We start from the raw sequence: 26,852 nt of genomic DNA, 5'->3' as shown, positions 1-26,852 counted from the left end.
TGTTAACTAACTTGGATTTAAATACAAGAAAAAAAGGCAAAAAAAAAAAAAGAACCACTAGTTCTGGTCCAACTACATTGTTGGTTCCATTTGGGGAAATGTTACTGGGAGCTCCTAATAGGTAATATGGGCCTAAGAGAGTGTTCTCAGGCATTCCTAGCAGATAGCATCATTATTGATTGGCTGATAATAACACAAAAGAGCACTGCATGGAACATATCAGCCAAAAATATAATAGAAAAATATTTACTCGTTGTCTAGAATCAGTAATTTTAATAATACTGAATATTGGATGTGAGGACGTTACTGGACTGGATCACAGCATTACAGTTGTAATAATCGATTATGAAGTGCCCTTTATTCTTCTCCATTTTTAAAACATGCAACATTGGATTAAAGTCAAGAAGCAATGCATATAATACCTCTTTGTTAACTATGTTTTTTTTAACGTTTATTTATTTTTGGGACAGAGAGAGACAGAGCATGAACAGGGGAGGGGCAGAGAGAGAGGGAGACACAGAATCCGAAGCAGGCTCCAGGCTCTGAGCCATCAGCCCAGAGCCCGACGCGGGGCTCGAACTCACGGACCGCGAGATTGTGACCTGAGCTAAAGTCGGATGCTTAACCGACTGCGCCACCCAGGCGCCCCATATAGAGGTCTTAATTCTTGAATGTCCTATTTAATTTACATTCAGGGTCTAGTACATTTTATTAATAAGTTTGTAAATGCCAAAGATATAGCTTAATTTTAAAGCATTATTCATTGTATTATAGCATGAGTGCCGACTATGGCATATTTTAGGACAATGGGTGCTATGACTATGGGAACTTTAACTTCAGTTAAAGTAAGTTATACCTTATATCACAGTTGGTTAGGGGACAATTTGCAATAACAGCAAGGCAAAAAAACTGCACAAAGTTTATGTTCACAATAATACATTTTGTGGAGGGCCATGGTCCATGAGGCAGATACTCTCATAGTGACCCAATATATGACTCACAACTCAAGAGCAACTCTGAAAATCATTCTCCACCTACTCATTGGAGTAGGCTTAAATGTGTGGGAAAAGAGCAAAAACTTGGTTTGCTCACTTTCTATCAGTGCTGTCTGTTCAGTGAATCAGAATCATTCTATGGAACTTGAAGGGAATTCATACTTGGCTTCCTCTAAAGAATCCTTTGGAAACCCACCTAGTTTATTAAGAAAACAGGTGTTCCTAAGAGTATTGTTAGAGACAATAGGCAAATAACACATCTCAGACCATAAATAAGGGAGGATTCAGCTTTCAAGTTCCAAATTAATGTTGGGACTTGAAGACCAGCTGGCAAAGGCAGACAGCAGTGGTATCAAGTGCAAGCAAGGCAGCACTTTCCCAGATTGATGTAATTCTTGGTGTTATTCCAGTATGTTGAGGCAAGAAGATCAAGAGAAAACTGCCATTGAAAAGATAGTTTGTTACTCACAGTTTCCATGAGGATGGTGTACACACCACACACGGCCACCTGGGGAACACCTACGTAATTAGTAGGTAGAAGGAATGGGATGAAAGAAAGGATAGGACTCTAAGAAAGAATAAGGCTCTATATTGGTAACTTTACATATGAAAATGAGTTGTATATCTTCTCTAGAAGTTGGCTAGTCAGGGGAGGAATGGTCTCCTCAGGGTCAGTAAGACCCCAAATGTCAAAACACCAGAATGAAATACATGCTTAATAGCAATATGTTGCATTACTCTTTATAAACTGCAAAATTCTAGAGTGGGAAAAAGTAAATGCCAACAAGGTCCAGGAAAGTAAGTGAATGAATTGGCTAGTGAAGACTAGAGAGAATACGTCCTAGTTGGAAAGGGGCAGATCTATTCAGTCCTTGCCAGTTGTTGCTCTATGAGAATTTAGGGCCAGGAGGTCCATTTTGGAATTTTCACAAGAAGCTTAAAGATACAATTTTATGTAAAATCTCACATTTTAAAAAGTTGGAAGCTGATATAATTTGTCTTTAATTTTTGTACAGAAAAAATAATACATGACTTTATATTGAATTTGACCTTGACATCCAGTTTTATACCTCTGTTAAAAATAAATATATCATGACCATTAACACTGTAATCATCATTTTTACCATCACCATCATAATTGCTTTCATATTTATTATTAAGTTCCTATGATGTATCAAAATTTATGTCAGTTATATTACATATATTTTCTCATTTAATACTCACAATTAGTCCCTGATGTATCATATCATTTCCATTTTATGTGAGAAAACTTATGCTTGTAGCTCTCATGGGACATAGCAAAGTTGAGATTGAAATCTATGTCTGCTGGTGGTTTTATATAGCTCTTATCGTAGGGTTGTGGTTTCACCCAGGAGAAGCCAACCAAGAAGGTCTCAGCTGTAGCCTCCTTTCCTCCACTGAGTGCTCACTTGTAGAGTTGTAGCATTTGATGGTTAATTTTATCCATCAACTTGAATGGACCATGGTACCAAGTTGCTGGTCAAACACCAGTGTAGATATTATTGTGAAGGCATTTTTTAGATGTCATTATTATTAAGTCAGTAGACTTTGAGCAAATTAGGTTATCCTTTATAACATGGGTAGGCTTTATATAGTCAGTTGAAGCCTTTAAAAAAAAAGACTAAGATCCACCAGAGAAAAGGAATTTTGTCTCCATATTGCCCTCAGACTTGAGCTGCAGCATTAACTCTTCCTGGGGTCTCTAGCCTACCAATCTGCCCTACAAATTTCTGACTTACTAACGTTCATACTTGCATGAGCCAATTCCTAAAAGTAAAAAGTAAATCTCTCTCTCTCTCTTTCTGTCTCTACACACACACACACACACACACACACACACCCTACTAGTTCATTTTTTTAAGAACCCGGAAGTACACATATTTTGGTACCAAGTGTAATTCTAGAAGAACAGAATAATAAGGATGCATTTTCTGAATTAGTTCCAACAGGCTCCAAAAGGTAGATATAAAGTATGACTCATGAAAAGACATTCTAAAAAAAGTACATGACTTTTTCCCAATTTATATTCACAGAAATATGAGGGATGTACGTAGGAATGGATAGAAAGCATGTGAGGTAATGGAACAGTGGAAGGAACACAAAGCTGGATGAGGCTGAGTTTATTGGCATAGGTTCACTAAGCAGATATCATAGATTTAATATTGTAACTCTAGGCGTTATAAAGGACTATGGAAGTTTGTTTGATTGGTTGGGTGAAACATAAACTAAGAGTGGGGCACAATAAATTTAGATGCCATAACTGTTTCAATACACTGTATGGGAAGGAATCCAAAGGCTAAGGGTGATTGGAACGTTAGAGAGGATTTATCATGTCAGATCCGCTCAACTACCCTGGGAGATTCAGACAGCACAATTTTCACCACAATTATTGGAAATAAATTTGTGCAGGAAGAGTAGTCATCTTTGAGAAGTTCTTTGGAGAGCTTTTGAACTCTTCTCTGTAGGTCAGAAATTAGAATGAGAACTGCTACCACCAAACTGGGAAACCTAAATGCAATTGGGACAATCAGATTCTTTTGGTGGCAGAGGCCAAGTGGAGGCACTTAGTATCCAAGAGCAAGTTGGCATTGTTACCATAATGGACAGCACAGTCCAAGCAGCATTTAGAAGTCTGATTTGTAGACACTTATGCTTTTGGCTAGTTAATCAGGAAGTTCTTAAAAGTAAAAGAGATGGGCTGTCTACTAAATTCTTACATGGTCTGTAGAAGTGGAACAGTTCTAGATCATGTGAGCAAAAGTCTAACTTAAATCATAAAAACATAGAATTTTGGTTTCTCAATCATTTCCCATACTTGATCCAGTTTACAGATCCAGAACCCCTTGAATGAACAGGAGGCCAGATCTTGAAGAACCTCACTGTGCTACCCAAAATGATGCTGTTAATCTTTCTCCCAGCCTTTCAACTATGGAACTATGACCTTTCATTGGGGTGATTGTTCACCGAAAAATAGGAAATAATAAGACCTTTGGGGGATTACTGGACACTGTCTCTGAATTGAAACTAATTCCAAAAGACCCATAATGTCACAGTGGCCCACCAGTGTAGGGGCTAATGGAGGTTGATTGATGGAGTTAGAGCTTAAGTCCATCTCACAGTGGGTGTACGGGTCTGTAAGTTCATCCTATGGTTATTAAACCAGTCTGGAATGTGTAATTGTATTAGACATACTCAGCAACTGGCAGATTCTCCTCGTTGGTTCTTGTGCTGTGGAGTGAGGGGTATTAGGGAAAAGGAAAGTCCTAGTGGAATCCACTGGAAGTAAGCATGTTTTTCTTTTTCTTTCTTTTCTTCTTTTTTTTTTTAATGATGCTTCAAAATCTTGGGGCCTTGCTGACACTGAAAAGGACTGCCCCTCATAGAATTATTTAATTCATAGGAATAGCAAATAACTCCCTGGGAGAAAACCAGTCAATCCAGAGCCCATCTTCAACCAGTTCTTCTATTGTGCTCTCATAGGGCTCCCACTCACAGGCCCCTATTTATCTGTCTTTATCAACCTATGGCCAGGTACTCAGCAACTGGGGACAGCTTCTATACCTCAGATATCACTGACATTGTTCAAACTAGCCAATCCTAAACCTCCTTACTCTACTTCATTCCTTCCTTTCTGGGGAAGCTATAATAAACTCTTTTGTCCATCTTTTTTCCCAATTAATTCCACCTCATGAGAGATTTCAGTGCTTCCCCATGTGGCCCTTTGTTTCATAGCATGTGCCTGTCTAGTAGGAACTGTGAGTAATGAACTACCATTTCAATGGCAATTATCTCACCACACCTGAATAATAATAAAACCTACACTTTAAAACCAGACTGTCTTTACTAAACCAAGAGCAATACGTATTCCTGTAGGGATTGTGGATAAAAATGCAATGAACAAGGAGTTGAAGGGCACAGGATTGTTGACTGCCACCATAGTTCCATTAAACTGTAAACCTTAAAACTGCCAACTATTTTACCAGCAAAAAATGGGTTTATTCAGTAATAGCAGAGAATTTCAATTCTTGGGACAAGGTACAGCAAAACTATAGTCAGGTCTGGAGAACCAAAGAGAAGAATGCTCTTTTACAAAGTAAAGGAGGAAGCTGGGAGGGATGCTATAAACAAAAAGTCCACTGGAGTAAACTGGGAGTTCCAAGTGTAGTGGCTTTTTAAATTTTTTTAATGTTTATTTCTGAGAGAGACACAGAGAACAATTAGGGGAGGCACAGAGGGAAAGGGAGACACCAGAATCTGAAGCAGGCTCCAGGCTCTAAGCTGTCAGCACGGAACCCCACTTGGGGCTCGAACTCATGAACCACAAGATAAGGACCTGAACCAAAGTCAGAGGATTAACCGACTGAACTACCCAGGCACCCCTGTAGTGGCCTCTTATTGGCTGAGTTGTGACAGTCTCTCATTGGCTGGGCTGCTGCTGGGGAAGGAGGAAATCTTTCTTATTCCTGCTGGGATTGTAAAGTAGTATCCACTAGTGAGGTAAATCTCTTCCTGTGGGGTCTCCAATTGAGGACTAGTGGCTGGGTATGAGGGCCCCCCTGCTGGCCTCCCAACTTCATTCTAAATGATATTTTCTTTTATTAATTTTCACACATCTTACTTACTAGGCCTGTTCAGGAAACAGATATATCTTAGAGAATAATGGCAGATTATCACAAGCTTATCTAGATGGCAACTTCTATTGTAACTGCTGTATCAGATATAGTTTCATTGCTTAAGCTGATAAACATATACTTCAGTACCTGGTATGTAGCTATTGATCTTGTAAATGCTCTTTTCTTCTATCTGCTATTAAAGACTATCAGAAGCAGTTGCTTTCAGCTGTCAAAGTAGCAATACACATTCACTATCCTACTTCAGGGGTGTATAAATTTAACTTGTGTCATAATTTAGTTCATAGGGATCTTGCTCACTTTTGTCTTCTATAAGATATCACACTGGTCGTACCTTGATGACATCATGCTGATTGAACTAGTGAGCAAGAAGTAGCAAGTACTCCAGAGGTATTGGTAAAACATGTGCAAGTCACAGTGTGGGAAATAAATCCAACTGAAATTCAGTGGCCTTCTACCTATAAGTCCAGTGGTATGGACCATGTCAAGCTATCCCTTCTGGGATGAAGGGTGAATTGTTGCGTTGGCCCCTGCTACAACCAAAGCTGAGACACAACATCCAGTGGGCATCCTTGAATTTTAGAGACAACATATTTGTCATTTGTATGTGTTACTCTAGCCCATCTAACAACTTACCCCCAAAACTTCTAGGTTTGAATGGCGCTCATAATAAGAGAAGGCTCCTCAACAGATCCAAGCAGCCATACAAGCTTCTCTGGAAACTTGGACTATATGACACCACAGATCCAATGATATTTGATGTGTCAGTGACAGATAAAAATGACTTTGGCAGGTCCCTACAGATGAATCACAGCACCCAGGGTTTTCAAGAAAAGTTCTGCCATCCTCTGTTGATAACTACCCTCCTTCTGGGAAACAACTTTTAGTTGCTAGTGGGCCTTAGTAGAGAATGAAAGCCTAACTGTTGGATACTAAATTACCATGTTATGTGTTCCTCATGAAACGGATATTGTTTTATTCACCAACCACAGATGCATTCCATCATCAAACAGAAGTGGTATAGACACTACTGATTGAGAGTCTGCCTAAGATCAGGCTTAAGCAGGGCCAGGAGCACAAGTAATTTGCATGTGGAAGTGACCCAAATGCCCATAATTCTCATTCCTGTTACACTACCTTCTCTCTTCTAGCCGGTACCTGTGGTCTCACAGACAGTTCTCTACAATCAGCTGACAGAGAGAGCTCTCTGTTCACAGATAAGGCTCTGTTCACAGATAATTTGCATGTTATGCAGACGCCATGTGAAAATAAATAGCTGCAGCAATTACAAAGACTAAGATGAAGAGAAAACCTCCCAGTGAGCAGAATTTTGATAAGTATATATTATGGTTCACTCTGCGTGGAAGAAAAAATTACCAGACTTGAGATAATATACTGATTCCTAGGATGTGGCCATTGGTTTGGCTCGTTGGTCAGAGACTGGAAAGAACATTATTGGAAAATTGGTGATAAGGAGGTCTCAGAAAGAGGTATGTGGGTTGACCTTTTTTTTATTTTTCATGTTTTATATATTTATTCAGAAAGTCTTTCAACTATGGAATTATGCATTTTTAGCACTATGAAATCTGATGTTCTGAAATCCCTTTTCCATGTAATTCTGTTTATGACAATGTTATAATCCTAGAGAAATTCTCTTATGTGAAGTTTTTAATACATTCAGATACTTTTCATGATGTCTGATGTGATCAGTAATAACGGTTGCAATGAAATATTTAGCTATGTTCATAATTCTCATAATCTGAAAACAACAGGAATTTATTTTATGTACAGGCAGCTATGAATTTACCAATTAGTAACAGTCAATCAGAAAGGAACTGATCACCTTTTCTTTGATCAATTAGTATGTCCAGCTGAGAACCCGGGTAGGACTTCACAAGATGAGTAGCATCATAAGCCTTCCATTTACTTTGATCTGTTCCCAAATATCCACTAAAGGCTTTTTTACCCCAAGGGCAAAAAGATCACTGGGTTGCAAATTGGAGCAAATGTTGGCAGAGATTTGTACTTTCTAGGATTCTTCAAAGCACAAAGTTCCCCATGGGGTGTCCAAAAATAGACATCCTTTGGATATCCACTGGAAAATGGCATTTATGATTTGGAGAAGTTCCTCAGTTACATAAAAGTACATTCTGCAATTAGTTTTCCAAGGATCTTCAGTGGCACCCACAAAAAAACTCAGCACTGGTGTCAAAATCCCAGCTCTCATGTTCTCCTTTAATATTGCAACCACAAGGGCTGGTATCTTGAACAATGACAACAACCATGTTCTGAGGTATCTTGATGATGACCAGACTTTGACATAAAATTTTGTTTGTTGCAAGTTAAACCAGACAGCCAATATAGTGCAGGGCATTTTCCACTTTCTGCCTTTGGTGGTAGATAACAAAGTTCATTTTGCATTCAGCTCAACACTGTCATATTCAAAAAATGTCTGTAATTCCTTTGATGCTATTTTCCTGACCAATTGCTACTTGCTTTTTTGTCTGCACCAAGGGATAGATGATCCTTGGTGACTGATGGCAGTGGGGGGAGAAGAAGCAGCTGGAACCAGTTAGATCTTTTTGAATGGGCAAAATGTGAAAATATTTGAGTCCCATGTAAATGCTCAACAAAGGGTTCCCTTATCAGAGGAGGATGATTCTAACAATATAGTGGATACGATGACCCATTCTATGGATAGCAGTCAATGTTTTCCCCTGCCACCCATCATCACTCAATGGGCTCATGGATGCAGTGGCCATGTTGGCAGGGATGGAAGATATCATGGGCCCAACAACATGGATTTATGCTCAAAAAGGCCAATATGCTTATGGCTACTGCTGAGTGACCATTTACCAGCCATAGAGGCCAACACTGATTCTCTTATATGGCATCATTTCCCAGGGTGTTCAGCCAGCAAGCTGGTGGCAACTTGATTCCATTAGACTCCATCACAGCAGAGGTAGTGTTTCATTCTTTTCTTTTTTTAAATTTTTTTAATGTTTTTTTTTAAATTTATTTTGAGAGAAATATTGTGTGTGAGTGGGGGAGGGGTAGAGATGAGGGAGAGAGAGAATCCCAAGCAGGTTTGTGCTGTCAGCACAGAACCTGATGCAGGGTCGCATCTCATGAACTAAGATTATGACCTGATCCAAGATCAAGAGTCAGATGCTTAACCATCTCAGCCACCCAGGTGCCCCAAGGTAGTGTTTCATTCTTATTGAAATATACACATACTCTAGATACATATTTTCATTCCCTGTATGTGATGCTTTTGCCAAAATTACCTTCTGAAAACTTAATGAATACCTTGCTCACCATTATGCTATTCCAACAACATTGCTTCTGATCAAGGAACTCATCATGTCACAGGAAATGAAATGTATCAATGATTCCATGTTCATGAAATTCATAATCATACCATGTTTTCCACCATCCTGAGTCAGTTGCCATGACAGAACAGTGGAATGGCCTCTTTAAGACTTAGTTACAGTGCCAGATAGATGACAGTACTTTGTGAGACTAAGGCAATGTTATAAATAAAGGGCATATATACTCTGAATCAACATTCAGTATGTTGCTGTTTTTACCACAGCCAAGTTTCATGGGTCCAAGAAGCAAGGTGTAGCAGTGGGAGTGGCACCGGTCACTCTTACCTCTAGCAATCCACAGTGCAGAAGCTTTTTATCTTGATGAGGTCCCAATAGTTCATTTTTGCTTTTAATTCCCTTGCCTTTGGAAACCTGCCAAGCAAGAAATTGCTGTGTGCTCTTTAACTTCTTGGTGAGGTCAAAGATGTTGTTGCCTGTTTTCTCCTCTATAGTTTTTGTGGTTTCCTGTCTCACATTTAGGCCTTTCATCCATTTTGAGTTAATTTTGATGTATAGTGTAAGAAAGTGGCCCAGTTTCATTCTTCTGCATGTAGCTGTCCAGTTCTCCCAGCACCATTTGCTAAAGAGACTGTCTGTTTTCCATTGATACTCTTTCCTTCTTTGTCAAAGATTAGTTGACCATACACTTGTGGGTCTAGTTCTGGGTTCCCTATTTTATTCTATTGATCTATGTGTCTGTTTTTGTGCCAATACCATACTATCTTGAGGATTACAGCTATGTAGTAGAGGATAAGTCTGGGATTGTGATCCCTCCTGCTTTGGTTTTCTTTTTCAACATCACTTTGGCTACTCAGGGTCTTTTGTGATTCCATACAAATTTTAGAATTGTTTTATATGGCTCTGTGAAGAATGCTGGTGTTAGTTTGATAGGTATTGCATTGAATATGTAGATTGCTTTGGGTAGTATGGGCATTTTAACCATATTTGCTCTTCCTATCTAAGAGCATGGAATGTTTTTCCATTTATTTGTGACTTATTCCAGTTCTTTCAAAAGCCTTCTATATTTTTCAGTGTATACATTTTTCACCTCTTTGGTTAGATTTATTCCTAGGTATTTTATTGTTTTTGGTGCAATTGTAAATGGGATCGGTTCCTTGATTTCTCATTCTGTTGCTTCATTATTGGTTTATAGGAATGCAACCAATTTCTGTGCATTGATTTTATACCCTGCAACTTTTCTGAATTCATGAATCAGTTCTAGCAGTTGTTTGGTGTAATCTTTTGGGCTTTCCATATAGAGTACCATATCATCTGCAGAGTAAAATTTGACCTCTTCCTGACCGATTTGGATGCCTTATAGTTCTTTGTGTTGCCTGATTACTGAGACTTCCAATACTATGTTGAATAACAGTGGCAAGAGTGGACATCCTTGTCTTGTTCCTGACCTTAGGGGGAAAGCTCTCAGTTTTTCCCCATTGAGGATGATATTAGCAGTGGGTCTTTCATATATAGCTTACATGGTCTTGAAGCATGATCCCTCTATCCCTACTTTCTTGAGGGTTTTTAACAAGAACGGTTGCTGTGTTTTGTCAAATGTTTTCTCTGCATCTATGGAGAGGATTCTGTGCTTCTCGTCCTTTCTTTTATTGATGTGATGTACAACACTGATTGTTTTGTGGATGTTGAACCAGCCCTGCATCCCAGGTATAAATCCCATTTGGTCGTGGTGAATATATATATATATATATATATATATATATATATATATTTTTGATGTATTGTTGGAACCAGTTGGCTGATATCTTGCTGAGGATTTTTGCATCCATGTTCATCAGGGAAATTGGACTATAGTTCTTTTTAGTGGGATCTTTGTCTGGTTTTGGAATCAAGGTAATGCTGGCCTCATAGGATGAGTTTGGAAGTTTTCCTTCCATTTCTATTTTTTTTGAACAGCTTCAAGAGAATAGGTGTTAACTCTTCCTTAAATGTTTGGAAGAATTCCCCTGGAAAACCATATGACCCTGGACTCTTGTTTTTTTGAGAGACTTTTGATTACTAATTGGATTTCTTTACCAGTTATGGGTCTGTTCAAATTTTCTATTTCTTCCTTTTTCAGTGCTGGCAGTATATATGTTTCTAGGAATTTGTCCATTTCTTCCAGATTGACCCTTTTATTGGCGTATAACTGCTGATAATATTCTCTTATTATTGTTTGTATTACTGCTGTGTTGGTTGTGATCTCTCTTCTTTCATTATTGATTTTATTTATTTGGATACTTTCCTTTTTATTTTTGATCAAACTGGCTAGGGGCTTATCGATTTTGTTAACTCTTTCAAAGAACCAGCTCCTGGTTTCTTTGATCTGTTCTACTGTTATTTTTGTTTGGTTTGGTTTGGTTTGGTTTTTTGGTTTCGATAGCATTGATTTCTGCTCTAATCTTTATTATCTCCTGTCTTCTGCTGGTTTTGGATTTTATTTGCTGTTCTTTTCCAGCTCTTTAAGCTGTAAGGTTAGGTTGTGTATCTGAGACCTTTCTTCTTTCTTTAGGAAGGCCTGGATTGCCATATACTTCCCTTTTGTGACCCCCTTTTTTGTGTCCCAGAGGTTTTGGGCTGTCGTGTTGTCATTTTCATTGGCTTACATGTACTTTTTAATTTCCTCTTGAACTTCTTGGTGAGCCCATTAATTCTTTAGCAGGATGCTCGTTAGTCTCCAATATTTGTTATCTTTATAAATTTTTTTCTTGTGGTTGATTTGGAGTTTCATAGCATTCTGGTCTGAAACTATGTTGAGTATGATCTTAATCTTTTTGTATTGTTGCGGGCTGATTTGTGTCCCAGTATGTGATCTATTCTGGAGAACATTCCATGTGCTTGGGAGAAGAATGTATATTCTGCTGCTTTAGGATGATATGTCTGAATATATTTGTTATGTCCATCCAGCCCAGTGTGTCATTCAAAGCCATTGTTACCTTGTTGATTTCCTGTTTAGATGATCAGTACATTGTTGTAAGTGGGGTATTTAAGTTCCCTACCATTGTGGTATTATTACCAATGAGTTTCTTTATGTTTGTGATTGATTTATATGTTTGGGTTCTGTCATGCTTGGGACATAAATGTTTATAATTGCTAAGTCTTTTTGGTGGATAGACCCTTTAACAATGATATAATGCCCTTATTCATCTCTTTTTGCAGCCTTTATTTTAAAGTCTAGATTGTCTGATATACGTATGGCTACTTTGGCTTTCTTTTGTCGACCATTAGTATGATGGATGGTTTTCCATTTCCATATTTTCAATCTGAAGGTGTCCTTAGGTCTAAAATGGATCTCTTGTAAACAGCATATAGATGGATGTTGTTTTCTTCTCCATTTTGTTACCCTATGTATTTTGATTGGAGCATTAATCCATTGATGTTTAGAGTAAGTATTGAAAGATATGAATTTATTGCTATTGTGTTGCCTGTAGAGTGGAGTTTCTGGTAATGTTCTCTGGTCCTTTGTAGTCTTTGCTGCTTTTGGTATTTTTTTTTTGTCTTTTCTCCCCTCATAGAGTCCCTCTTAAAATCTCTTGCAGGGCTGGTTTAGTGGTCACAAAGTCGTTTAATTTTTGTTTGGGAATTTTTTTTGGGGGGGATTTAACTTTATCTTTTATTTTTTAAAATTTACATCCAAATTACTTAGCATATAGTGCAACAATTGTTTCAGTAGATTCCTTAATATCCCTTACCCATTTAGCTCATCTCCCCTACCACAACCACTCCAGCAACCCTCAGTTTGTTCTCCATATTTATGAGTCTTTTTTTGTCCCCCTCTCTGTTTTTATATTATTTTTGTTTCCCTTCCCTTATGTTCATCTGTTTTGTCTCTTAAAGTCCTCATATGAGTGAAGTCATATTATTTTTGTCTTTCTCTGACTGACTAATTTCACTTAGCATAATACCCTCCAGTTCCATCCACGTAGTTGCAAATGGCAAGATTTCATTCTTTTTGATTGCTGAGTAATACTCCATTGTATATGTATACCACATTTTCTTTATCCATTCATCCATTGATGGACATTTGGGCTCTTTCCATACTTCGGCTATTGTTGATAGTACTGCTAAAAACATAGGGGTGCATGTGTCCCTTTGAAACACACACCTTCATTCTTTGGATAAATGCCTAGTAGTGCAATTGCTGGGTCATAGGGTAGTTCTATTTTTAGTTTTTTGAGGAACCTCCATACTGTTTTCCAGAGTGGCTGCACCAGCTTGCATTGCCGCCAACAATGCAAAAGATTTCCCTTTCCCCGCATCCTCACCAACATCTGTTGTTGCCTGAGGTGTTAATGTTAGCATGTTAGCATGTTAGCCATGCTGACAGGTGTAAGTTGGTATTTCATTGTGATTTTGATTTGTATTTCCCTGATGATGAGTGATGTGGAGCATTTTTTCATGTGTTGGTTGGCCCTCTGGATGTCTTCTTTGGACAAGTGTCTATTCACGTCTTTTGCCCATTTCTTCACTGGATTATTTGTTTTTGGGGGTGTTGAGTTTAATAAGTTCTTTATAGATTTTGGATACTAATCCTTTATCTGATATGTCATTTGCAAATATCTTCTCCCATTCTGTCGGTCACCTTTTAGTTTTACTGATGGTTTCCTTTGCTATGCAGAAGCTTTTTATTTTGATGAGGTCCCAATAGTTCATTTTTGCTTTTGTTTCCCTTGCCTCTGGAGACATGTTGAGTAAGACGTTGCTGCGGGCAAGATCAGAGAGGTTTTTGCCTGCTTTCTCCTCGAGGATTTTGATGGCTTCCTGTCTTACATTGAGGTCTTTCATCCATTTTGAGTTTATTTTTGTGTATGTTGTAAGAAAGTGGTCCAGGTTCATTATTCTGCATGTCTCTGTCCAGTTTTCCCAGCACCACTTGCTGAAAAGACTGTCTTAATTCCATTGAATATTCTTTCCTGCTTTGTCAAAGATTAGTTGGCCATACTTTTGTGGGTCCATTTCTGGGTTCTCTGTTATATCCCATTGATCTGAGTGTCTGTTCTTGTGCCAGTACCATACTGTCTTGATGATTACAGCTTTGTAGTATAGCTGGAAGTCTGGGATTGTGATGCCTCCTACTTAGGTTTTTTGTTTTTTGTTTTTTTGTTTTTTTCAAGATCGCTTTGGCTATTCAGGATCTTTTCTGGTTCCATACAAATTTCAGGATTATTTGTTCTAGCTCTGTGAAGAATGCTGGTGTTACTTTGATAGGGATCCCATTGAATATGTAGATTGCTTTGGGTAGTAATGACATTTTAATATGTGTTCTTCCTATCCAGGAGCATGGAATCTTTTTCCATTTCTTTGTGTCATCTTCAATTTCTTTCATCAGCTTTCTATAGTTTTCAGTGTATAGATTTTTCACCTCTTTGGTTAGATTTATTCCTAGGTATTTTATGGTTTTTGGTGCAATTGTAAATGGGATTGATTCCTTGATTTCTCTTTCTGTCGCTTCATTGTTGGTGTATAGGAATGCAACCGATTTCTATGCATTGATTTTATATCCTGATTAATTCATGAATCAGTTCTAGCAGGTTTTTCATGGAATCTTTTGGGTTTTCCATATAGAGAATCATGTCATCTGCAAAGAGTGAAAGTTTGACCTCCTCCTGGCCAATTTGGATGCCTTTTATTTCTTTGTGTTGTCTGATTGCAGAGGATAAGACTGCCAATACTATGTTGAATAACAGTGGCGAGAGTGGACATCCCTGTCTTGTTCCTGACCTTAGGGGGAAAGCTCTCAGTTTTTCCCCATTAAGGATGATATTAGCAGTGGGTCGCTCATATATGGCTTTTATCATCTTGAGTTATGCTCCTTCTATCCCTACTTTTTTGAGGGTTTTTATCAAGAAAGGATGTTGTATTTTGTCAAATACTTTCTCTATATCTATTGAGAGGATCATATGATTCTTGTCCTTTCTTTTATTGATGTGATGAATCACGTTAATTGTTTTGCGGATATGGAACCAGTTCTGCATCCCAGGTATAAATCCCACTTCATCGTGGTGAATAATATTTTTAATGTATTGTTGGATCCGGTTGGCTAATATCTTGTTGAGGATTTTTGCATCCATGTTCATCAGGGAAATTGGTCTATAGTTCTCCTTTTTAGTGGGGTCTCTGTCTGGTTTTGGAATCAGGGTAATGCTTGCTTCATAGAGAGAGTTTGGAAGTTTTCCTTCCATTTCTATTTTTTGAAACAGTTTCAAGAGAATAGGTTTTAACCTTTCTAACCCTAATTCCTCTGGAAAGCCATCTGGCCCTGGACTCTTGTTTTTTGGCAGAATTTTTATTACTAACTTGATTTCCTAACTGTTTATGTGTATGTTCAAATTTTCTATTTCTTCCTGTTTCAGTTTACTAGTGTGTATGTTTCTAGGAATTTGTCCATTTCTTTAATATTGCCCATTTTATTGGAATATACTTGCTCAGGATATTCTCTTATGATTGTTTTTATTTCTGTTGCATTGGTTGTGATCTCTCCTCTTTCATTCTTGATTTTACTTATTTGGGTCCTTTCCTTTTTCTTCTTGATCATACTGGCTAGTGGTTTATCAGTTTTGTTAATTCTTTCAAAGAACCAGCTTCTGGTTTCATTGATCTGTTCTACTCTGTTTTTTGGTTTTGATAGCATTAATTTCTGCTCTAATCTTTATTATTTCCTGTCTTCTGCTGGTTTTGGGTTTTATTTGCTGTTCTTTCTTCAGCTACTTAAGGCGTAAGGTTAGGTTGTGTATCTGAGATCTTTCTTCCTTCTTTAGGAAAGCATGGATTGCTATATACTTTCCTCTTATGACCGTGTTTGCTGTGTCCCAGAGGTTTTGGGTTGTGGTGTCATCATTTTCATTGACTTCCATATACTTTTTAATTTCCTCTTTAGCCCATTCATTCTTTGGTCGGATGTTCTTCAGTCTCCAAGTATTTCTTACCTTTCCAAATCTTTTTTTGTGGTTGATTTCGAGTTTCATAACATTGTGGTCTGAAAATATGCATGGTATGTTCTCGATCTTTTTGTACTTACTTAGGGTATTTTGTGTCCCAGTATATGGTCTATTCTGGAGAATGTTGCATGTGCACTGGAGAAGAATGTATATTCTACTGCTTTAGGGTGAAATGTTCTAAAAATGTCCGTTAATCCATCTGGTCCAGTGTGTCACTTAAAGCCATTGTTTCCGTGTTGATATTTTGATTAGATGATATACCAATTGCTGTGAGTTCGGTGTTGAAGTCTCTTATTATTATGGTATTTCTGTCAATGAGTTTAAGTTTTTGATTAATGGATTTATATATTTGGGTGCTCTCACATTTGGTGCAAAAATGTTTACAATTGTTAGGTCTTCTTGGTCTATAGACCCCTTGATTATGATATAACGCCCTTCTGCATCTCTTGATACAGTCTTTATTTTAAAGTCTAGATTGTCTGATATAAGTATGGCTACTCTGGCTTTCTTTTGTTGACCATTAGCATTATAGATGGTTCTCCATCCCCTTATTTTCAATCTGTAGGTGTCTTTAGGTCTAAAGTGGGTCTCTTGTAAACAGCATATAGATGGATCGTGTTTTCTTATCCATTCTGTTACCTATGTCTTAATTGGATCTTTGAGTCCATTTACGTTTAGAGTGAGTACTGAAAGATATGAATTTATTGCCATTATGTTGCTTGTAGAGTTGGAGTTTCTGGTGGTGCTCTCTGGTCCTTTCTAATCTTTTATTGCTCTATATTTTCATCTTTTCTCCCCTAAGAGAGTCCCCCTTAAAATTTCTGGTTTTAAATTGCTGGTTTTAACCAGCAGGGCTGGTTTAGTGGTCACAAACTCCTTTAATTTTTCTTTGTCTGGGAAACTTTTTCTCTCTCCTTCTATTTTGAATGACAGCCTTCCTGGATAAAGAATTCTTGGCTGCATATTTTTCTTTTTTTTTTCAATATATGAAATTTATTGTCAAATTGGTTTTCATACAACACCCAGTGCTCATCCCAAAAGGTGCCCTCCTCAATACCCATCACCCACCCTACCCTCCCTCCCACCCCCATCAACCCTCAGTTTGTTCTGAGTTTTAACAGTCTCTTATGGTTTAGCTCTCTCCCACTCTAACCTCTTTTATTTTTCCTTCCCCTCCCCCATGGGTTTCTATTAAGTTTCTCAAGATCCACATAAGAGTGAAACCATATGGTATCTGTCTTTCTCTGTATGGCTTATTTCACTTAGCATCACACTCTCCAGTACCATCCACGTTGCTACAAAAGGCCATATTTCATTCTTTCTCATTGCCATGTAGTATTCCATTGTGTATATAAACCACAATTTCTTTATCCATTCGTCAGTTGATGGACATTTAGGCTCTTTCCACAATTTGGCTATTGTTGAGAGTGCTGCTATAAACATTGGGGTACAAGTGCCCCTATGCATCAGTACTCCTGTATCCCTTGGGTAAATTTCTAGCAGTGCTATTGCTGGGTCATAGGGTAGGTCTATTTTTAATTTTCTGAGGAACCTCCACACTGCTTTCCAGAGCGGCTGCACCAGTTTGCATTCCCACCAACAGTGCAAGAGGGTTCCCGTTTCTCCACATCCTCTCCAGCATCTATAGTCTCCTGATTTGTTCATTTTGGCCACTCTGACTGGCGTGAGGTGATATCTGAGTGTGGTTTTGATTTGTATTTCCCTGATAAGGAGCGACGTGGAACATCTTTTCATGTGCCTGTTGGCCATCCGGATGTCTTCTTTAGAGAAGTGTCTATTCATGTTTTCTGCCCATTTCTTCACTGGGTTATTTGTTTTTCGGGTGTGGAGTTTGGTGAGCTCTTTACAGATTTTGGATACTAGCCCTTTGTCCGATATGTCATTTGCAAATATCTTTTCCCATTCTGTTGGTTGCCTTTTAGTTTTTTTGGTTGTTTCCTTTGCTGTGCAGAAGCTTTTTATCTTCATAAGGTCCCAGTAATTAATTTTGCTGTTAATTGCCTTGCCTTTGTGGATGTGTCAAGTAAGAGATTGCTATGGCTGAGGTCAGAGAGATCTTTTCCTGCTTTATCTTCTAGGGTTTTGATGGTTTCCTGTCTCACATTCAGGTCCTTTATCCATTTTGAGTTTATTTTTGTGAATGGTGTGAGAAAGTGGTCAGTTTCAACCTTCTGCATGTTGCTGTCCAGTTCTCCCAGCACCATTTGTTAAAGAGACTGTCTTTTTTCCATTGGATGTTCTTTCCTGCTTTGTCAAAGATGAGTTGGCCATATGTTTGTGGGTCTAGTTCTGGGGTTTCTATTCTATTCCATTGGTCTATGTGTCTGTTTTTGTGCCAATACCATGCTGTCTTGATGATGACAGCTTTGTAGTAGAGGCTAAAGTCTGGGATTGTGATGCCTCCTGCTTTGGTCTTCTGCTTCAAAATTACTTTAGCTATTCGGGGCCTTTTGTGGTTCCATATGAATTTTAGGATTGCTTGTTCTAGTTTCGAGAAGAATGCTGGTGCAATTTTGATTGGGATTGCATTGAATGTGTAGATAGCTTTGGGTAGGATTGACATTTTGATAATATTTATTCTTCCAATCCATGAGCAGGGAATGTCTTTCCATTTCTTTATATCTTCTTCAATTTCCTTCATAAGCTTTCTATAGTTTTCAGCATACAGATCTTTTACATTTTTGGTTAGATTTATTCCTAGGTATTTTATGCTTCTTGGTGCAATTGTGAATGGGATCAATTTCTTTATTTGTCTTTCTGTTGCTTTATTGTTAATGTATAAGAATGCAACTGATTTCTGTACATTGATTTTGTATCCTGCAACTTTGCTGAATTCATGTATCAGTTCTAGCAGACTTTTGGTGGAGTCTATCGGATTTTCCATGTATAATATCATGTCATCTGCAAAAAGTGAAAGCTTGACTTCATCTTTGCCAATTTTTATGCCTTTGATTTCCTTTTTGTCTGATTGCTGATGCTAGAACTTCCAGCACTATGTTAAACAGCAGCGGTGAGAGTGGGCATCCCTGTCGTGTTCCTGATCTCAGGGAAAAAGCTCTCAGTTTTTCCCCGTTGAGGATGATGTTAGCTGTGGGCTTTGCATAAATGGCTTTTATGATGTTTAAGTATGTTCCTTCTATCCCGACTTTCTCAAGGGTTTTTATTATGAAAGGGTGCTGGATTTTGTCAAAGGCCTTTTCTGCATCGATTGACAGGATCATATGGTTCTTCTCTTTTTTTATTAATGTGATGTATCACATTGATTGATTTGTGAATGCTGAACCAGCCCTGCAGCCCAGGAATGAATCCCACTTGATCATGGTGAATAATTCTTTTTATATGCTGTTGAATTCGATTTGCTAGTATCGTATTGAGAATTTTTGCATCCATATTCATCAGGGATTTTGGCCTGTAGTAATCTTTTTTTACTGGGTCTCTGTCTGGTTTAGGAATCAAAGTAATACTGGCTTCATAGGATGAGTCTGGAAGTTTTTCTTCCCTTTCTATTTCTTGGAATAGCTTGAGAAGGATAGGTATTATCTCTGCTTTAAACGTCTGGTAGAACTCCCCTGGGAAGCCATCTGGTGCTGGACTCTTATTTGTTGGGAGATTTTTGATAACCGATTCAATTTCGTCGCTGGTTATGGGTCTGTTCAAGCTTTCTATTTCCTCCTGATGGAGTTTTGGAAGAGTGTGGGTGTTTAGGAATTTGTCCATTTCTTCCAGGTTGTCCAATTTGTTGGCATATAGTTTTTCATAGTATTCCCTGATAATTGTTTGTATCTCTGAGGGATTGGTTGTAATAATCCCATTTTCATTCATGATTTTATGTATTTGGGTCATCTCCCTTTTCTTTTTGAGAAGCCTGGCTAGAGGTTTGTCAATTTTGTTTATTTTTTCAAAAAAACAACTCTTGGTTTCGTTGATCTGCTCTACAGTTTTTTTTTTAGATTCTACATTGTTTATTTCTGCTCTGATCTTTATTATTTCTCTTCTTCTGTTGGGTTTAGGCTGCCTTTGCTGTTCTGCTTCTAGTTCCTTTAGGTGTGCTGTTAGATTTTGTATTTGGGATTTTTCTTCCTTCTTGAGTTAGGCCTGGATTGCGATGTATTTTCCTCTCAGGACTGCCTTCGCTGCATTCCAAAGTGTCTGGATTGTTGTATTTTCATTTTCGTTTGTTCCATGTATTTTTTAATTTCTTCTATAGTTGTCTGGTTGACCCACTCATTCTTTAGTAGGGTGTTCTTTAACCTCCATGCTTTTGGAGATTTTCCAGACTTTCTCCTGTGGTTGATTTCAAGCTTCATAGCATTGTGGTCTGAAAGTATGCATGGTATAATTTCAATTCTTGTAAACTTATGAAGGGCCGTTTTGTGACCCAGTATATGATCTATACTCGAGAAGAAAGTATATTCTGTTGCTTTGGGATGCAGAGTTCTAAATATATCTGTCAAGTCCATCTGATCCAATGTATCATTCACGGCCCTTGTTTCTTTATGACCATGTGTCTAGATGATCTATCCATTTCTCTAAGTGGAGTGTTAAAGTTCCCTGCAATTACCACATTCTTATCAATAAGGTTGCTTATGTTTATGAGTAATTGTTTTATATATTTGGGGGCTCCGGTATTTGGCACATAGACACTTATAATTAGCTCTTCCTGGTGGATAGACCCTGTAACTCTTATATAATGTCCTTCTTCATCTCTTGTTACAGCCTTTAATTTAAAGTCCAGTTTGTCTGATATAAGTGTGGCTACTCCAGCTTTCTTTTGGCTTCCAGTCGCATGATAAATAGTTCTCCATCCCCTCACCTTCAATCTAAAGGTGTCCTCAGATCTAAAATGAGTCTCTTGTAGACAGCAAATAGATGGGTCTTGTTTTTTTATCCATTCTGATACCCTATGTCTTTTGGTTGGTGCATTTAATCCATTTACATTCAGTGTTACTATAGAAAGATACGGGTTTAGAGTCATTGTGATGTCTGTATGTTTTATGCTTGTACTGATGTCTCTGGTACTTTGTCTCACAGGATCCCCCTTAGGATCTCTTGTAGGGCTGGTTTAGTGGTGACAAATTCCTTCAGTTTTTGTTTGTTTGGGAAGACCTTTATCTCTCCTTCTATTCTAAATGACAGACTTGCTGGATAAAGGATTCTTGGCTGCATATTTTTTCTGTCTAGCACACTGAAAATCTCGTGCCAATCCTTTCTGTCCTGCCAAGTTTCAAAAGAGAGATGAGTCAAGAGTCTTATAGGTCTCCCTTTATATGTGAGGGCACGTTTACCCCTTGCTGCTTTCAGAATTTTCTCTTTATCCTTGTATTTTGCCAGTTTCACTATGATATGTCGTGCAGAAGATCGATTCATGTTACATTTGAAGGGAGTTCTCTGTGCCTCTTGGATTTCAATGCCTTTTCCCTTCCCCAGTTCAGGGAAGTTCCCAGCTATTATTTCTTCAGGTACTCCTTCAGCACCTTTCCCTCTCTCTTCCTTCTCTGGGATACCAATTATGCATATATTATTTCTTTTTAGTGTATCACTTAGTTCTCTAATTTTCCCCTCATACTCCTGGATTTTTTTATCTCTCTTTTTCTCAGCTTCCTCTTTTTCCATAACTTTATCTTGTAGTTCACCTATTCTCTCCTCTGCCTCTTCAATCTGAGACGTCGTGGTTCCATTTTGTTATGCATTTCGTTTAAAGCGTTTTTCAGCTCCTCGTGACTGTTCCTTAGTCCCTTGATCTCTGTAGCAAGAGATTCTCTGCTGTCCTCTATACTGTTTTCAAGCCCAGCGATTAATATTGTGACTATTATTCTAAATTCACTTTCTGTTATATTATTTAAATCCTTTTCAGTTCATTAGTTCAGTTCATCAGTTCATTAGCTGTTGTTATTTCCTGGAGATTCTTCTGAGGGGAATTCTTCCGTTTGGTCATTTTGGATAGTGCCTGGTTGGTGAGGACCTGCAGGGCACTTCTCCTGTGTTGTGGTGTATAACTGGAGTTGGTGGGCGGGGCCGCAGTCCGACCTAATGTCTGCCTCCAGCCCACCACTGGGGCCACAATCAGACTGGTGTGTGCCTTCTCTTCCCCTCTCCTAGGGGCGGGATTCACTGTGGGGTGGTGTGTCCCATCAGGGCTACTTCCACACTGCCAGGTTTGTGGTGCTGGGGATCTGGTGTATTAGCCGGGGTGGGTAGGCAAGGTGCATGGGGGCAGGAGGGGAAGGCTTAGCTCGCTTCTCCTTAGGTGATCCACTTCAGGAGGGGCCCTGTGGCATCGGGAGGGAGTCAGATCTGCTGCCAGAGGGCGGCTCCGCAGAAGCACAGAGTTGGGTGTTTGCGCAGAGCCAGCAAGTTCCCTGGCAGGAACTGGTTCCTTTTGGGATTTTGGCTGGGGGATGGGTGAGGGAGATGGCGCTGGCGTGTGCCTTTGTTCCCCACCAAACTGAGCTCTGTCGTCCGGGGGCTCAGCAGCTCTCCCTCCCTTTGTCCTCCAGCCTTCCCGCTTTCCAAGCAGAACTGTTAACTTATGACCTCCCAGACGCTAAGTTGCGCTTGCTATGGGAACACAGTCTGTCCAGCCCCTCTGCTTTTGCAAGCCAGACTCGGGGGCTCTGCTTGGCCGGCAGGCTGTCCCTCCACCCCGGCTCCCTCCCGCCAGTCTGTGGAGCGAGCACCGCCTCTCTGCCCTTCCTACCCTCTTCCGTGGGCCTCTCGTCTGCGCTTGGCTCTGGAGACTCCGTTCTGCTAATCCTCTGGCGGTTTTCTGGGTTATTTAGGCAGGTGTAGGTGGAATCTAAGTGATCAGCAGGATGCGCGGTGAGCCCAGCGTCCTCCTATACCGCCATCTTACGACCTCTCTCGGCTGCATATTTTTCTGATTCAGCACGCTAAATATTATCCACCACTCCTTTCTGGCCTGCCAAGTTTCTGTGGATAGGTCTGCTGCAAACCTGATATGTCTTCCCTTGTAGGTTAGGGACTTATTTTCCCTCGCTGCTTTCATGATTCTCTCCTTGTCTGAGTATTTTGTGAATTTGACTATGATATTTCTTGTTGATAGTCGGTTTTTGTTGAATCTAATGGGAGTCCTATGTGCTTCCTGGATTTTGATGTCTGTGTCTTTCCCCAGGTTAGGAAAGTTTTCCACTATGATTTGCTCACATAATCCTTCTACCCCTATTTCTCTTTCTTCCTCCTCTGGGACCCCTATGATTCTCATGTTCCTTTTTAATGAGTCCATGATTTCTCTAATTCTTAAATCATGCTCTTTTGTCTTAATCTCCCTCTTTTTTTTTTCTGCTTCATTATTCTGTATAAATTTGTCCTCTATATCGCTGAATCTCTGTTCTGCTTCGTCAATCCTTGCCGCCACTGCATCCATCCGTGATTGTGGCTCAGTTATAGCATTTTTAATTTCATTCTATTTTTACTTCTTTTATCTCTGCAGAAAGGGATTTTAATCTATTTTCAACTCCAAGTAGTATTCTTATTATCATGATTCTAAATTCTGGTTCAGACATCTTGCTTGTGTCTGTGTTGTTTAAATCCCTGGCTGTAGTCTTTGTGCTCTTTCTTTTGGGGTGACTTCCTTCATTTTGTCATTTTGAAGGGAGAAAAGGAATTAATGAGGTAGAGACGTTGAAATGCAAAAAAATTAAAATTAAAAAATATTAAAATCGAAACTTAAACACACACACACACAAAAATCCAATAGATGATGTTAGATCCTAGGTGTGTTTTTCTCTGGGTGTTGAAAGTGGTTTGACAGATTATAGAAAAAAAAGGGGGGGAGGAGAAAAAAAAGAAAATCGTTTGAGAATTTGAAAAAATAAATACACTAAAGTAGACTAAAATGAGGAGATGTGGGTAAAATTGAATTTGAAAAAATATACACAAAAGTAGAGAATATAGTAGAAAAAAATGAAAGAAAAATATTTTTAATAAAAATTAAATGAAATATGATTTTTTTCTTTTTCTTTATTTAAGAAAAAGGAAAAGAAACAGAAAAAAGATACAAAAAGAAAAGAAAAGAAAAGAAGAGAAAAGGAAATAGTTTTTAAATTTGAAAAAGTGAATACACTGTAGTAGACAAAAATAAAATGATGGGAGTAAGATAGAATTTGAAAAACTTTACATAAAAGCAAAACATATGGTAATAAAAATTAAATAAAATATTTTTAAAGAAATTTAAAGTAAAAATGAAGTTTTTCTCTTTCTGCATTCAAGAGAAAAAAATAAATGAGAAAGAAAAAAGAAAAAGAAAGAAAAAAAAGGAAATTTTTTGAAAATTTGAAAAGTTGAGTACACTGAAGTAGACTAAAATAAAATGTTGGAAGTAGAATTTGAAAAACTTTACACAAAAATAAAAAATATAGTAATAGAAATTAAAAACATATATTTAATAAAAACTGAAAATAAAAATGAGGTTTTTCTCTTTCTGTATTGAAAAAGAAAAGAATTTTAGAAGAGAAAAAGAAAAAGAGAAAAAAAAAGAAAAAAAAATTGAATAGATGAACCTGCTAACAGAAGTAGGACTGAAATTGCTTTGTTTTCCCATAGAGGTCAGTCCATGTAGCTCTTTATAGTTCATAAATTAAGCTGGCAGTGAGGCTTGTGTTCTTGAAGAGCAAAGTTGGCCCAGTTGGGCAGGGCTGAGTGTAACTGCTCTGCTCTCTACAAGATGGCCCTGCTAGCCTACTGGGCTGGATTGTTGCAGTGCTCATCTGAGGGCATGCACATGCACGGGAGTGGTGAAAATGGCGCTACCCAGCCACCCAATCTGTTCTCCTGGATCAGCAATCGCCCACCGGTCCTCTGTCTTCAGCTCTCGTCCATTCCCCACTTTTTCACTGTGACCAGGCCCCAGACAGTACCTCTCTCCCAAGTTTTGTGTCAGATACGGCTGTTTTCCCTGGCCCTTACTTTGGAAGGACTGTGGCTTTAACTGGTTCTGCCCCTCTGTGGGAGGGTCTCACCAAGCAATGGCTGAATGAGCAATGGCCGAATGTCTGCTGCACCCAGGAAGGCCCGCTGGACCCTGCTGTTGCCGGTGCTCTGAGACTGTGGCCAGGTGGCAGCCCACCCCCCAAAAAGTTCCTGAGACAGGGTAGCATCAGCGTTTCAGGGATTATGGAAAATCGCAACACACATCTGGCACCAGGCTTCACCCTCAATGACCTTGCCCCAGCACCAGCAAATGTGGCTGCCTTCCAGGGTCTGCTGGGACCCGGTGGCTTCAACAGTCTCTACCAAATGTCCTTCCAGCAGTGGAACCAATTTTCCCTGTGTGGCCTGAGAACCTCTTGGACTCCACTCTGTTCCTTTCCCACCAAAGCACCGTCAGGTATCCAGCTGCAGAGTTGCAGCCTTTGTTCTCCCCTTGTTTACAGTCTTAATGGAATTTAAACCATCTCCTTTCTCCTTTCTCCCTTTTTAGTTTAGTCCCTGTGGCTGTTTCCAATTTTCCATTTTCTCTCCAGCTGTTTTTGGCAAGGGGTGCTTTTCCCATATGCTCCCCCCGCCCCGGTCTTCATCCTCTCTCCACCCACAAAAGGGGATCCCTGCCTTCTGCAGCTTCTTGCTCCCCAAGTTCAGCTCTCCATGCCTTGTATCTGCTGAATTCTGTGGTTCAGGTTGTGCAGACTGTTGTGTTAATCTTCCAATCAGTTTTCTAGGTGTGTAGGATGGTTTAGTGTTGGTCTGGCTGTATTTCCTGGATGCGAGACACACAAAGAACTTCCATGCTGTTCTGCCATCTTGGCTCCTCCCCTGATCTTGTTCCTTTTTAATGAACAACATGATTATTTGTTGTTCATTAACAAATAATGTTAATCTAGACAATTAAGAATTAGAGAAGTTCTTAAATTGTGCTCTTTTTCCTTAGTCTCCTCTTTTTTTTTTTGCTTCTTTATTCTCCATAAGTTTGTCCTCTATATCACTGATTCACTGTTCTGCCTCATCCATCCTTTCCGCTGTGGCACCTATTCGAGATTGCAGCTAGGTTATAGCATTTTTAATTTCATCTTGACTAGCTTTTACTTCTTTTATCCTGAAGAAAGGGATTCTAATCTATTTTCAACACCAGCTAGTATTCTTATTATTGTGATACTAATTTCTGGTTCAGACCTCTTGTTGTATCTGTGTTAATTAAGTCCCTGGCTATCGTTTCTTTCTCCTCTTTCTTTTGGGGTGAATTCCTTAATTCATCATTTTGAAGGAAGAAAAGGAATTAATGAGGTAAGAAAATTAAAATTAAAAAATTAAACACACACACACACACACACACACAAATCAAATAAACGATTTTAGATCCTAGATGTGTTTTGGTCTGGTTGTTGAAAGGAGCTTGATAGATAGAGAAAAAAAGGGGGGGGATGTGTGAAATTTGAAAAAATGGAAACTGGATACAGTGGAATAGAATTAAAGGAAATCATGGAAGTAAATACATTTTGAAAAATTTACAAAAAAATAAAAAATATTGCAAAAATTAATGAAAAATATTTTTAATGAAAATTGAAAATAAAAATATTTTTTTCTCTTTCTGTATTCAAGAAAAAGAAAAGAAACGAAAAAGAAAAAAAAAAGAAAATTGAATAGATGGACAAGCAAACAGGCTGAAATACAGTTGAAATTAGATCATTTTCCCCTAGAAGTCAAAGAATGAAGCACTTTGTAGTCCATAATCTAAGTAGGTGGAGAGTCATGAAGTGTTCCTCAAAACAAAGGCTGGCCCAGTTGGGAGGGGCTTAGTATAATGGCTCCATTGTCCACTAGATGGCGCTGCTTAGTTTATTGCAGTGGATTTTTATGGTGCTTTTAGGTGTGTATGTGCATGTGCGGGAGGGGTGAAAATGGCATCCCCAGCTACCCAGCCTC

General features: G+C 38.8%; 1 pseudogene; it reads right to left on the bottom strand.

Moving 5' to 3' along the window:
• Nucleotides 1–7,280: 7,280 nt before the first annotated feature.
• On the bottom strand, nt 7,281–22,822 carry LOC125168018 (S-formylglutathione hydrolase-like; annotated as a pseudogene).
• Nucleotides 22,823–26,852: the final 4,030 nt, after the last annotated feature.

This window comes from Prionailurus viverrinus, chromosome B3, assembly GCF_022837055.1.
Source record: "Prionailurus viverrinus isolate Anna chromosome B3, UM_Priviv_1.0, whole genome shotgun sequence".
NCBI lineage: Eukaryota > Metazoa > Chordata > Mammalia > Carnivora > Felidae > Prionailurus > Prionailurus viverrinus.
The sequence above is the reverse complement of the archived record's forward strand: the minus strand, read 5'-3'. Positions and strand labels throughout refer to the sequence as shown.